Source organism: Haemaphysalis longicornis, unplaced genomic scaffold (genome assembly GCF_048455015.1).
Source record: "Haemaphysalis longicornis isolate Haplotype H1 unplaced genomic scaffold, Haemaphysalis longicornis Haplotype H1 scaffold_8, whole genome shotgun sequence".
In the NCBI taxonomy this organism is placed as follows: Eukaryota; Metazoa; Arthropoda; class Arachnida; order Ixodida; family Ixodidae; genus Haemaphysalis; species Haemaphysalis longicornis.
Window position 1 is genome coordinate 177,608,724 of NW_027526445.1, and position 12,225 is coordinate 177,620,948.

General features: G+C 49.6%; 1 long non-coding RNA gene and 1 other non-coding gene across 2 annotated transcripts in view; both read left to right on the forward strand.

Moving 5' to 3' along the window:
- LOC144150234 (uncharacterized) overlaps window positions 1-12,225 on the forward strand; it is a 101,876-nt gene that overhangs the window by 66,237 nt on the left and 23,414 nt on the right. The window lies entirely within an intron of this gene.
- LOC144150400 (U1 spliceosomal RNA) lies at window positions 9,497-9,661 on the forward strand. Its single transcript, XR_013318550.1, has one exon. It is a non-coding gene; the product is annotated as a U1 spliceosomal RNA (small nuclear RNA).

The following is a 12,225-nucleotide window of genomic DNA, read 5'->3' on the forward strand; positions in this document are numbered from 1 at the left end:
GCAAGACTTGAAGGTAGCGAGGCTGTACGCAACCTTCACGACCATCACGAAGGTTTAAGTCCACGACTGCAGCCGATTTCCTCCTTCGCTGCAGCAACGACCTTTACACCATCATTGCAGCCATAAGTATGCGCTTCTTTCATTTTTTTTGGAAGTGTTATTTATTGGAAATCACCTTGGAGAAGCGCGCGCGAGGACGTGTCTTTCTCGTTCGGAGCAAGTGTTGCCACATTTACGGCGAACGCTAAAATTTTTCTCGTTCGGAGCAAGTGTTGCCACATTTACGGCGAACGCTAAAATTTTTCTCGTTCCGAGCAAGTGTTGCCACAATAACAGCGAACGCTAAAGTTTTTCTCGTTCTGAGCAAGTGTTGCCACATTTACGGCGAACGCTAAAATTTTTCTCGTTCGGAGCAAGTGTTGCCACATTTACGGCGAACGCTAAAATTTTTCTCGTTCCGAGCAAGTGTTGCCACAATAACAGCGAACGCTAAAATTTTTCTCGTTCGGAGCAAGTGTTGCCACATTTACGGCGAACGCTAAAATTTTTCTCATTCCGAGCAAGTGTTGCCACAATAACGGCGAACGCTAAAGTTTTTCTCGTTCTGAGCAAGTGTTGTCACATTTACGGCGAACGATAGAGTTTTTTTTTGTCAATCTTGGCCAATCTTCCTAAGTGGGTATGCTTGGCTTGACAACCGTGCGCAGGAAACGCTGGGCGGTAGTTGCGAGGCACACACACACGAGGGCTACGCATTTTCTTCGTTTTGTTACCTGCCGGGTGGTCGCCGCGAGGCCCGCGCTCACGTGCGCGAGCTCGACAATTTCTTGGCATCTTAACTGCGGTCACGAAAAATTACTATTTGCTAATAGATTCGCTGTTAGAAGTTTTCCTCGCTGTCAAAATAATCTCACTCCTCAGCTACTTGCATTGACATCGCGATTACTTATGCTATTCCGGAGAGAGGGAGAACAAACTTTTATTTTCCGTAGGACCTAAGTCCAGGTCCTAATTAGAATGTTTAATTCATCGGGTCCACGGAGTTATACGCTTAGTAGCGCTGAGCTGCACAATACGGATCTGTACGCAGAATGGGCCGAGCGGATGGCCCCTGGTGTACAATTTTTAGTAGTACGGCGCATCCCTGTGCAGAGGTACAAAGCCGCTGCCATTTTAAAGCTTTGCAGATGGTTCTGCTACACAATCATTTCGAATGACAGAGGGTAGGCAATCTGACAACGAGAATTCACTTATTTACGGCGCAATGCAGAAATAAGGTTGCGAAAATGCTGCGTTCGCGAAACGCACAACATTGCACGTGTTGTGTGCTCGCTAGAAACGCAGAAGCGTGCAGGTGGAGTCTATGGATTGAGCATATGGTGGAACAGACTAAGCCATGACTCGCGCTGCTGGCCGCATACGTGTTCAGTTCTGTGCATTGCTCGTATACCAGCTAATTTCTCTAATACCAGCTCTCTCATAGGCATTGCACAGTACAATGAACAAAGGAACAAAAAATACATTTAAAGGCACGCTGATTATCAAAGCGCTAATCCGGCGTTGTGAGCTGGGTAAGACCCCAATTCTCTGTGCGTGCGTGGAAAACGGCTTTCGAATGAAAGAGTGACAAAGGGAGAGAGAGAAAAAAACAATTGGCTCCAATCTACGCTGTGAAGGTGGTTGGACTGCGGAGCTGTAAACGACACCCACAACGATTACCCATGTGGTGTCACTTGAATTTACACACGTGGCTCTACAAAGAGTGAAACCACAGACTCGGCCGGCCGTTACTTGGGATTCGCGGGGTGGTGTCCCCAATGCAGCAGCGTCGGCGAAAACAAAGCGGAGAGGAGCGTCTTTCTAAGGGTGAGAAGGAGGGCGGCACGTGCGGCTATGGCGTCATCCCTCTCACTGCCTTCCACTCATTGTTGTTTCATTTGTCGCCTCCAAAAAGCACCCACCCCTCCCCAGACGCTGAATCAAAACCACCGCCTGTCTCCCCGCCTCCACGTGAGGGCGTAGCTAGTCGACAGAACGGCGGGCTCTTCGGGCTCAGGTTCGATCCCTGGCGGTGTCAGTAGTTTGTTTGTGCATACTTGGTATAGCCAGTAGCCAGTAGTAGCCTGGGATATTTCTTTTTGTAGCCAGCAGTATTCTGGAAGTTCTCTGCTAACGCGGACACGAAAATTTACTTGGCTGGTTAGAGGTATACTGCATTACAGTAAAACATCTTAAATAGCGAGCTCACTGGTTCAGGATGGTAAGAGCAGCGGTTGCTGTCTACTGGTTCCCTCTCGGTCTGCATGCGCTGGTTTGAGAGGTCTGAGCTGAACAGCCGGCCCACCCACTGCTCGTACGTGGGGCGGGATATGGCACAGGGTGTGGGCTTGGGACAAAACTTGCAGGTGCTGCAGTAATGGTTGGGGTAGATATGGCGGAGGAGGGCTTAGTGGCGGCAGCAGTTCGTCTAAAGCTTTCGGGGTGTGGTCGCTTGCTTCGGCAAGGGAAAGGTTGGAGCGGGGTGACGGGAACCGTCGACTCTGGCGTCTGCAGTGGAAGATGACGTCTGCGTAGCCATTGAGTGTGTGTGTGCGCGGGGGGGGTGTCTTCTCCTCTTGGTCTTGACTCTAATTGGAAATGGCCCGGAGGGTACGTACTCGGACAGCGGCGTGGACCACCTCACTTCGGTCGAGGGACCCTTGCCCTGGGGTCCAAACTATGTGGATGTCTGGCAGCTGCGGATGGTCTTAAAGGAGCACTGACACCAATTTTCGGCGTTAATATTAACGCACAGTTCGCTTCCTTCACTCAACAGAATACCCTGGGTGAAATATGAGCGGCCTGCGACGCGAAGAACATAGTTTAATTGGATCTCATTTATCGCGCCGACGGAGCAGCGCGCGGAGCGGAACTCAGCAAATGGACATCAGCGTGACATCATCCAGTGAGAGCCAAAAGAAGTGACGTGGCAGCGCTCGTCAAAAACTCGTGACGTCACTTCATGCGCGCTGCCCCACGAGCGGCGAGCGGGCGCAACACCCTCTCAAGCGCGCGCCGCTGACGTCCGCACAAAGCGGTGAAGTCAGGCAGGGAGTCTGTCGTATGCGCCGTTCGGGATGAAAGTGCGGGAATTTTAAACAAACAATTTTCAGGCCGTTCAATGTAATTAACTATCGCGTGCTGAAGTATTTTAAGTGCTGTTTCAGGTTTGCCAGGCCATTAAGCATCGATAAAAGCAATAGAAGTGTAACATAAAATTTTCGTGTCAGTGCCCCTTTAAGGATCTTGAGGGCCAAAAGTGATATGCGACCGAGCTCGTGAATGCGGCATGCGGTGGTGATAGAAAACAGACACAAAGATTACAAGGATGTTTAAAACTTTCTAAGACTGTGAAAGCCTCGTTAGATCTTCTGTTGATCTACCGTTGAACTTTCTGTTGAACTTCACTGCCACGCCCGTAACCACTATAGCATCCTGGACCGCACCCTCCGAAGCTCGTTCCACTCGTTTGCCATTGCCAAGAGCCTCATGTTCGTCCTGGTCGGTACATTCACAGCTCTAGGTGACTCGTATTGCGCGCACGGCCAGCTTTATAAATAGCTACCTGCCCATAGCAGCGGGCGACAGTAAGAGCCAGCTTGCCGAAAAATTTCAGCGTAAGAATTTTAAAACTTTGAGGCCGAACCAAATGGACGACGGAAACCTTATTGCTGATTTCGGGGGCTTTGTGGCCTAGTTTAGGAAGAGGGAAAGCAGGAAGAGGGGAGTGTGATGGCCGTGACATTCGTCTGACTCGCCCACGAACTCCAACAGAGAAGAAGATGATGATGATACCCTCATAGTTTTTGAAACGTACCAATAAGGGGGGATTGGCCAGGGCTAAATACCTTACTGTAATTCGCGAGGCCCCCAAAATACTAATTTATCTCTGGAAAGACAGATGCCGTAAAAGGAAAATTCGTTTTGATTGAAACACCAATTACCCAATAATTAGTACCCCTCAGCAATTCAAGCAACCTGAAGCAGAAAGAAAAGCTTGATTGCAATTATACATATCCCTTTTTGCATACACCACGTCTGTTGCCCCAATAGATAATATAAGTAGAACAAATAGAGCCCTCCCCCCCCACACACACACCAAAAAAAAAACAAAAAAAAAACTTCCCCCACCTCCCCGAAGGGGATCGTGCGGAAATGCGAATGCATTGGGTGCACCGATGAGTGCGCTGCGGCAAGCAGCAACGGAGAGAGGCGTGCGCTCCACTGCATTTATATACATTTTCCGAGCGCAGCGAGCGGAGAGAGGGTACGCGGAGAGGAGAGCGAGACCCGCGCAACACGCCCGCCCCGCGCGCGAGCTCTCTCTCCCGCCGAGCTCCGCATTGCGAGCGCCCTCACACGCCCGAGCGCGCTCCTCCTCTCCCCTTGCCCTCCGCTACTCCCGCCCGAGCTACCACCTGCTCCGGTTGCTAGGCGCGCCACAGCTGTTTCTAGGGGCGAGGAGGAGCGCGGAGAGATAACACCTGCGGGCGCACGCCGACGGAGCACGACAACCCCCGACTAAGAAATGCATTCGCATTTACGACAACGACGACGACGAAGGCAGAACTACGAGGCGCGCGCTCACGTGCGCTCGCGCTGGAGGAATGCAGGCGCACGCCGACGGAGCACGACAACCCCCGACTAAAAAATGCATTCGAATTTCAAAACGCTCAATGATCGTGCTGGCTGCATCCACGTGAGGAGGCGAGGTCGTCCATTCCTCCAAACAGTTAAAGGGACTCCGCAACACTTCCGATAAACTCTTTCACTCCTTCCTTCGCGTCTGGAAGCACTGCGAAAGCTGTAGTTATCGTCAGCACAAAGCGACACAGCGTGATTTGCTTGTCGCAGCGGATATGACTTCCATTGCTGATTTTCTTTTGTGGCTTTGTTTTAAAGTGGCTATCGAATGCGTTCATTGCTCCAACTGAAGGAAAGCCGGCCAATACCCGCTACACGGCTGTAATAACGTCACTCCAGCGGTCGAAGACCGCCAAGACCAGGAAAGAGGGAAAAATATTTTGAGCAAGTTTCTCAGTTGTCTGACGGGCACAACAGTAACTTTTAGATGATGTTCTCAGCAACCCCCTATTTTTAGTACTTGATGTGTTCTTTGACTACGTTCTGCAAGCACTTAAGATTTCGAATAAAGTTGAAAAAAAAAATGTTGCAGGGTCCCTTTAACGCCGGGACCATATTCTTGTTCCTCTGGTGCTATGCCGGGACCATCCCAGAGTAGGTTCCAGACCGGTGAACAGGCACCGGCATCCATCGCACGCGCAGCACATCACAGGGGCTGCGTGGTATACCTATTCGTCTTGATCGGTGTTGTCCGCATGTTCTGTGGGGTCAAAGGACACGAGTTCTTTTGGATGCGGCATGTGCTAGCCACTTAGCCAGTGCGTCTGAGTACCAACCGTTTTAGTCATTACGTAAATAACCGGTTAGCCCCTACAATATACTGACCTGCCCGGACTAGATCCTCAGCTATGCACAGGACGGACTATGGACGGACAGGACTATGCACGGACTAGATCCTCAGCTCAATATACACAACTAAACCACGCTGGTATTATACCGGTATGCTCAAACAGCATTGTTAATTTTTCTAAATTTCCGTTCATTTGAACATTCAGGGTGTTTAACGACTTTGGCTTTACGCTGAGAAACTTTATTTTTGAATGAAGCTCGTTTGCACACGTACGAAATTTGGCAGAAAAGGCTTGAGTTTGTGTAAGGTCGATTCAACTGGGCTATTTTGAGCGTAACAGCATCGTTTTCAGAAACATTTTCCAGTGTTTCAGAAACATTCAGACACATTCAGTTTCAGAAACAGAAACATTTTCCAGTGAAGGGAGCCCTAGTCGACGCAAACTTATTCAGGGGCGAGGCTCTTGAACATAAATTGGGCCACTGCTGTAGCAGCTTCCTCGAGGTGAATTTCCAGCCTTACAAAGGGTAAAGTTGGGCGTACTGTAGTTAACCCCGTTCAGGGCCTGCGATGAAAACCTTATATGTAGTTATCTTCGGGATACCTTTTAGCAGCAGAGCGGTCTAAGCTATTTGTTTCGCCATCCAGCATTACCATAACAAATACCAAGATACGGGGCACTCGTGAGGAGCGCCTGGCGTCGGCCAGCTCGACCTTCGAAAACACTCTGCCCAGCTTTCGTGGCGTGATCTCTCTCGTGCTCTTCTACTCAGCAGTTCACGTGCGTTTGCGCCTGAAGTGGGGAGTACAGACGCCGAGAGAGAGAGAGAGAGAAGTGAACTTTATTGAAGTCTCCGGCGGAGGTAGCAGGGTGCCACGCAGGGCCCTCTTGCTACGTGACTATGTGGGGGCAGTCATCAAGTCGTGTCCCGTCGCTTACGTCGGGGAATACAACGCTCTCCTCGAGGCTTCAGCCCCTGGATCGCGTCGGATGCATCCCTGCGCGTTTGGCGAGCGAGAGCTGCCTCGATCCGCTGGACCGCCTGTAACTGTTGCACTGAGTCCTGTGCTAACACGGCTCTAGCAATGTCTTACGGCAGCCTGCCTGGATAGGCAGCCGCCTCTTCTGGATTTAGTTCACAATCCCACAACACGTGAGTCAGCGTAGCAGTAGCACTCTTACACACACTGCACTTTTCGCTGTCGTAGACGTCGGGGCACATGTTGCGCGCGAGCGCCGGCGTGAGCACCGAGTTCGTTTGCAACTGTCTATAGAGCACCGCCTGTTCCCGCGAGAGCAGCGGGTGCGGACGCCGAGTTCGAGCTACAGACGCCGAGTTCGCGAAGCCGGTTGCTGCGGGTTCTAGCGCGTGCTAATGCTGTCCACCTTGGGAGAGATGTGAAAGCCTGCAGAATAAAAACGATCCGGGCCTGCCAGTCATGAAGAACATTGAGTGGCAAGTTCGGAAATAGATGTGAGGTGCAACAGCCGGGTCTCCGACGAAGGGAGCGGGGTGGCCAGCTCTGCTGTTTCTCCAGTCTTGCATTAATAATGCAAGCTGCGCCAATTTTTTTTCAGTCGCCGAGCACGCGTACCCAAACGACGGGAGTCATATGAACAAAAATTGCCTTTGCCATGCGGCTGTTGGCCTTGCTCAGCTGTACGCAGCGATATATCTCTCGGGTTACGTGAAGTCGACGTAAGAGGCTGAACTAATGCTTACAGCGCGAACAACAGAACGAAGAACGAAGAGGGGCAACAAGACAAGCGCTGACTTCCAACTAATAATTTATTTCGGAAAACACATATTTAAGTATTGCCACACCAGCGGAGCTGCGCGAACAAGCCTGGAAACCAGCAGACACTGCACATAATTAAGATAACCACTGTATTTATTAGGAAAATTGCTGAACAGAAATGAGGGCGCGATTTATAGTGCGTGGGGGGCATCGTCGCGGGGAACAGATAACATGCTGACGCTTGAGTCGCCAAGACTTGACATTTCAGCGGCTTCTACAATTTCCGTTGTTGGCTTATTGTTGCTCCTAAAAACGACCACACATTAATTGTAAAAGGGGGGCACGATCCGTACTAAGGACACCACCCCTCAAATGGGCGCTCAAGTGTCCGGTGTGGGCACTCTGTACATTCCTAAGGTGTTCACGCAAGCAGGAATTGAGGCACCTTGAAGTTTGGCCGACGTACTTTTTTCTGCGAGAGTTTGGATTAACGTAGACAATGTTGTCAATGCAAAACAGAAACTTATTTTTATGTTTTATCTGGCAGCCTTTGTTCCCTGTGTTGGTGGGAGATGTTCCCTTGCATAGGTTTGACAGTTTCTTAGGCGCTGAAAAGACTACACTTAATTGGGCACCCGCCCCTATTCGCTTAAAACTGTGAAACACCTGGTGGATATAAGGAACCACTGCCACCCTCCTAGCCTTCTTCTCACCTTCACCACGGTCGTCAGGAGAGGCACGCTTGGCGTCCTTGATCAGTTTATTGGCGACGGAAGCAGTTAAATGCCGAGGGTAGCCCGCCTTCAAGAGACGGTCCACCTCAATTTCAAAACTATTTTTGCTCGTGCTTCTTCGTGTTTATCCGTTACTTATCCACGGCCCCGAAACAAGTGCGCTGAACGTTTCTGTGTTCAAATTTTTCCGATTTAGCCTCGTCTGAGACACGCTATGGGACGCGTTAGGGAATTGTTAGTTGTCGACGCTTTCTGCGAACGATATCCAGGTGCGCATTCTGCGGGTCGCCAGCCGGGTGCGTGCTTCTGCCAACCTAGGTAAGGGACTTTTAAGTGCGAATGCACTTCTTAAGCGACCCTGAACCTGCGTCCACCGGCGATGTCCGCGCACGTGGAGATGGGCGCGCAGCCTGGCCGCTGACATGGCACATACCCACGTGGGGGATTGGCCAGGAATCTCCTCGTCTTCCTTGGCAACGGGGGGAGATGGGCGCGCGTTGCCTGGCCGCTGACATGGCACATACCCACGTGGGGGATTGGCCAAGAATCGGGCGTGAGAAGGGCTAATGCACCCGCTTAAAGGAGTACTGACACGAAATTTCAAAGCTGAGATCCGCTCTAGCAATCAAGTACAACGACAACACAAATAGGTGTCTGTGAATAAATGCATCTTTCTTTCTTTGTAGTTGTGTGTGTGTGTGTGTGATCTCTCTTTCGCGAACATTACCGAACCGCGCAAATTCAACTCGTGCATTCGCACTTTCACATTCTTTCCCTCGGGGAAATGCGGGGAATTTTTTTCGCCTTTACAAAGCGATTCAATAAAGCACACTCTCGAACCCACCGAAAAAGCGTAGTTCCCAAATGGTAAAAAGGAAAATAATAAGTGCAGCGGAATGAAAAAGATACCAAATAACATCGATGGTAGGCCAGATGGATAGAAGATGGCGCTTCATAAATGGGGAGTAAAAGCAGCGCAAGCCGGTGCAGTGGCGTCGAAAAGAACTAAATATAGCCAAGCATACAAAAACAAATTCGGCACACTTTATCCGCGAGCATGGGCAGGTCGCTGTCTATAAAGCCGATCGTGATTGAACGCCGTCGCTTTCCTGGAGCTAAATCTCCGTCGCACGCGCCCCGGCTCGTGCAACGTAAACTTCTTTTGGACAAAGTGTTGTCAGTACGCCACAAGGCGCGAGCTCGAAACATAGCGATCGAGGGCTTCCGCCTTAAAAAAGCGAAAAAACAAAAAAACGGAATACAACCGCGTGCACAGGTTCGGCCCCAAAACTGCGCGCGCAAGTCAGCAATGTGGAATCACCGGCTCGCTTCGCAAGCCCGTCTGCTGCATTTCAGTGGCATTTATGCTGGTTGTAAACGAGATTTAATAAAAAACAAGGAGGAACAGCCTACATATTTTTCCAGAAGTGTAAGGTAAGAAGCACAAATCTATGTCAAGGCGTCTTATTTTCAAGTAATGTCACTGAAGTCACTGTCGTATCTCGCAGGACTGCATCTGGTGGCTCCGAAATGAAAGGGAATTGAAGGCATACTTACCTGGTGTCGGAGTTTCGCTGGTCACGATGGGCGAGCTCCCAGGGTGAGGCGCGAGCATTGCACTGAGCTCGTGCTGACCCCTGCCACTACCCCAAACAGGGGCAGATGGGGCATGCAATTTTTGGTAGTGGGGGGACTGCGTGCGCGCTTTCCCCCCTTCCTATTGCAATTCCAAAATCAGAACTTCACACCTTTACCCTATTCTACTCGTAGTTACTTCAGAGCAGCTGTAGGCGGTAACGAGGGCACCTATGCACTGTTTAGATGGAGTCATTGTGTAAGCGTTACGTTAGTGTTCGAAGTACTATTCTTACCTTCATTCAGAGTCCATACCTTCACGCCATTTGGTCTTTTCTCAAGTACTTAGACTTGCCACATACCCGAATTCACATCGTCCAGAAAAGAAGACATGTAGAGGGATTTTCGACTTGCTCAATTGCTGTGTCTACAATTAGCATTTTCAAATTTCTCATGTGCGGTTTCGACTTTGGCAACCGCGTGCTAATAGCACAACTAGAGGGACTTTTTCCAGCGCATCGCGATATAGAACGTTTATTGAACGGTATAGAATACGCTAAAACGGTGGCCATTAAGTATTTGGCACCGTTCGGGTTGACGACGATAGTAGCTTTTGACGTTCGAGGAGACCTCTAAGGCTTTCACCTCAAAACACGAAATCTTGTGCACATTAAGTGGTAGTGCAATGAGGTCGCATATGTTACAACAAGATTCATAAACGTGTTCTCTTACATAGAGCCCAACACGAGGACGTACTGGAATGTCACCAAAGAATTTCGTAGACTTCGAAGAGTCGGATTTGATCAATCTTTCGAAAGCTATCAGAAAACAAATGGTCTATTTACACAGCAGCGCTTCATCTGACTTGTAATGCTGGGGTTTTATATTATTCGCGACATTTTAGGGGCGAAGGCCCTCAGGAGCTCGGGCTGTCGGCGTCTCCTGTCGCCATGATAGTCGTCGTCTCATGTAGTCACGGTACTAAAACACCGAGACACTCGTTTACGCCTCGCGCTAAAACGCTTCGTAACGCGTACTAAAATATGCGGGACACTTGTTTACGCCTCGCGATGGAACGCTTCGTACTTCAAAGACACAAGACTCTCACAGCCAAGCTGTACACCTCTAACCCCACAGGTTTCATCTCCATTGGCAATAACGCCAAGGCGCCAAGTATACACTTATACACTGCATGCTTCTCCCCTCACCTGCTTTCACGTTAGTGCAGATGGCCCGAAATTTTTTATTATATACCATCTTTAGTCCGTTCGAGGTGCTAAACACTTACGGCATGCGCCACCACAAATACCAATAGGGCAGTGAATTGTTGGGAGACTTATAATATGTTCATGGTGGCCAGAGCAAGCGAGTCACGTTTGCGCTTCCAGCACGAGACAGGCAAACAAGGCACGACAAACGAAGGAGTTTGTCGTGTCTCGTGTGTCGCGCTAGGATAAGGACAAAGGCGAGTCAAGCGTAAAAGAATTTTGCGAATCGTGGACCTCCAATGGACGTGATAAGACCAATAGTTGCCTCCAAGGGAGCCAATCTGACAAATAACGAGAGTAGACGTACGATTTGACTCACAGAGACTGAATTTGGTGTGACATCACGCAATGAAAACTTCACGCACGCATTTCAGAATGTCATTGTGTGGAAGCAGAACCAAGGACATTTTAAGAGTGTAGGTCTCAGGGAGACGGCGCTGTAAAGTTAATAAAGTTCGTGTGTTTTTATATCCCTCATGTATATATATAGTGCACAACCTCCCTAAATTTAAATCTGTGCACATTTTTGAGTTCTAGGCGCGAAAACTGGCCACATGTAGTTAGTTATAGGACCATAATTTTGGACTGTTAATGCGCTGAAGGTACACCGTGGCTACTAAGCGCAGAGCAGAGGATGTCCTATTAATTTTGACCACCTCAGGATCTTTAGGGTACAGGCGCAAAAATTTTGATACTCGCTCGGCGTTTTCGTTAGTCACCCCCTTCAGAAAAATGGGTGCCGTAGCCGTACGTGATAGAACCCGTCTTAGGCAGTGCGTCACCCCGGCGGGTAAAATTAACTGATTTTGAATCATCCATAACATGTGAATTTTGAATCTGAATCAATTTTAGCCGCACTATGAAACCAAGAACAACAGCAAAAAAAAAAAAAAAAAAAAAAACACTAGACACATTTCATTACGAATCGATGAAGCAAGAAAATGATCAACGCGCCATGTTCGAAACAAGTGCGCCCAGTGACGCGACCGGATGAGGAAGTTTTGGAGAAGGTCCAACACAAGAGCTGTGCAGAATACAACCCCCGAGCGTCGGGGAGAGTAACAAAAAAAAAAATTGCGTTCGCTCACAACTGTCGCTTCCCGTAAAACGAGCGTGCGTGCCTTCCGAATCGCGGGACAAAAAGCGCTCTCTCTTTTCCTGCTCACGTGGCCGCCCTTCGCACAGACGGCGGCAGATGGAGTTTCATAAGGGGTGACAGCTCTGAACGCGGCCTCCCCACGTACGGTGCGACCCTTGACGGCCTTAAAATTGGGCCGGATGAGGCTATTTGCAGTGCTGGCTGCCTCCACGGGGTGCTTCGGAGCGGCGCTTCCTTCTTCCTTTGTTTCAAAGCGTTGGCATTCTTGTGACATTCCGTTTCCAAGTCAGTGCAGGACGGGCACTTCCAATGCGATGTAGAAATTTATTTAAGCGT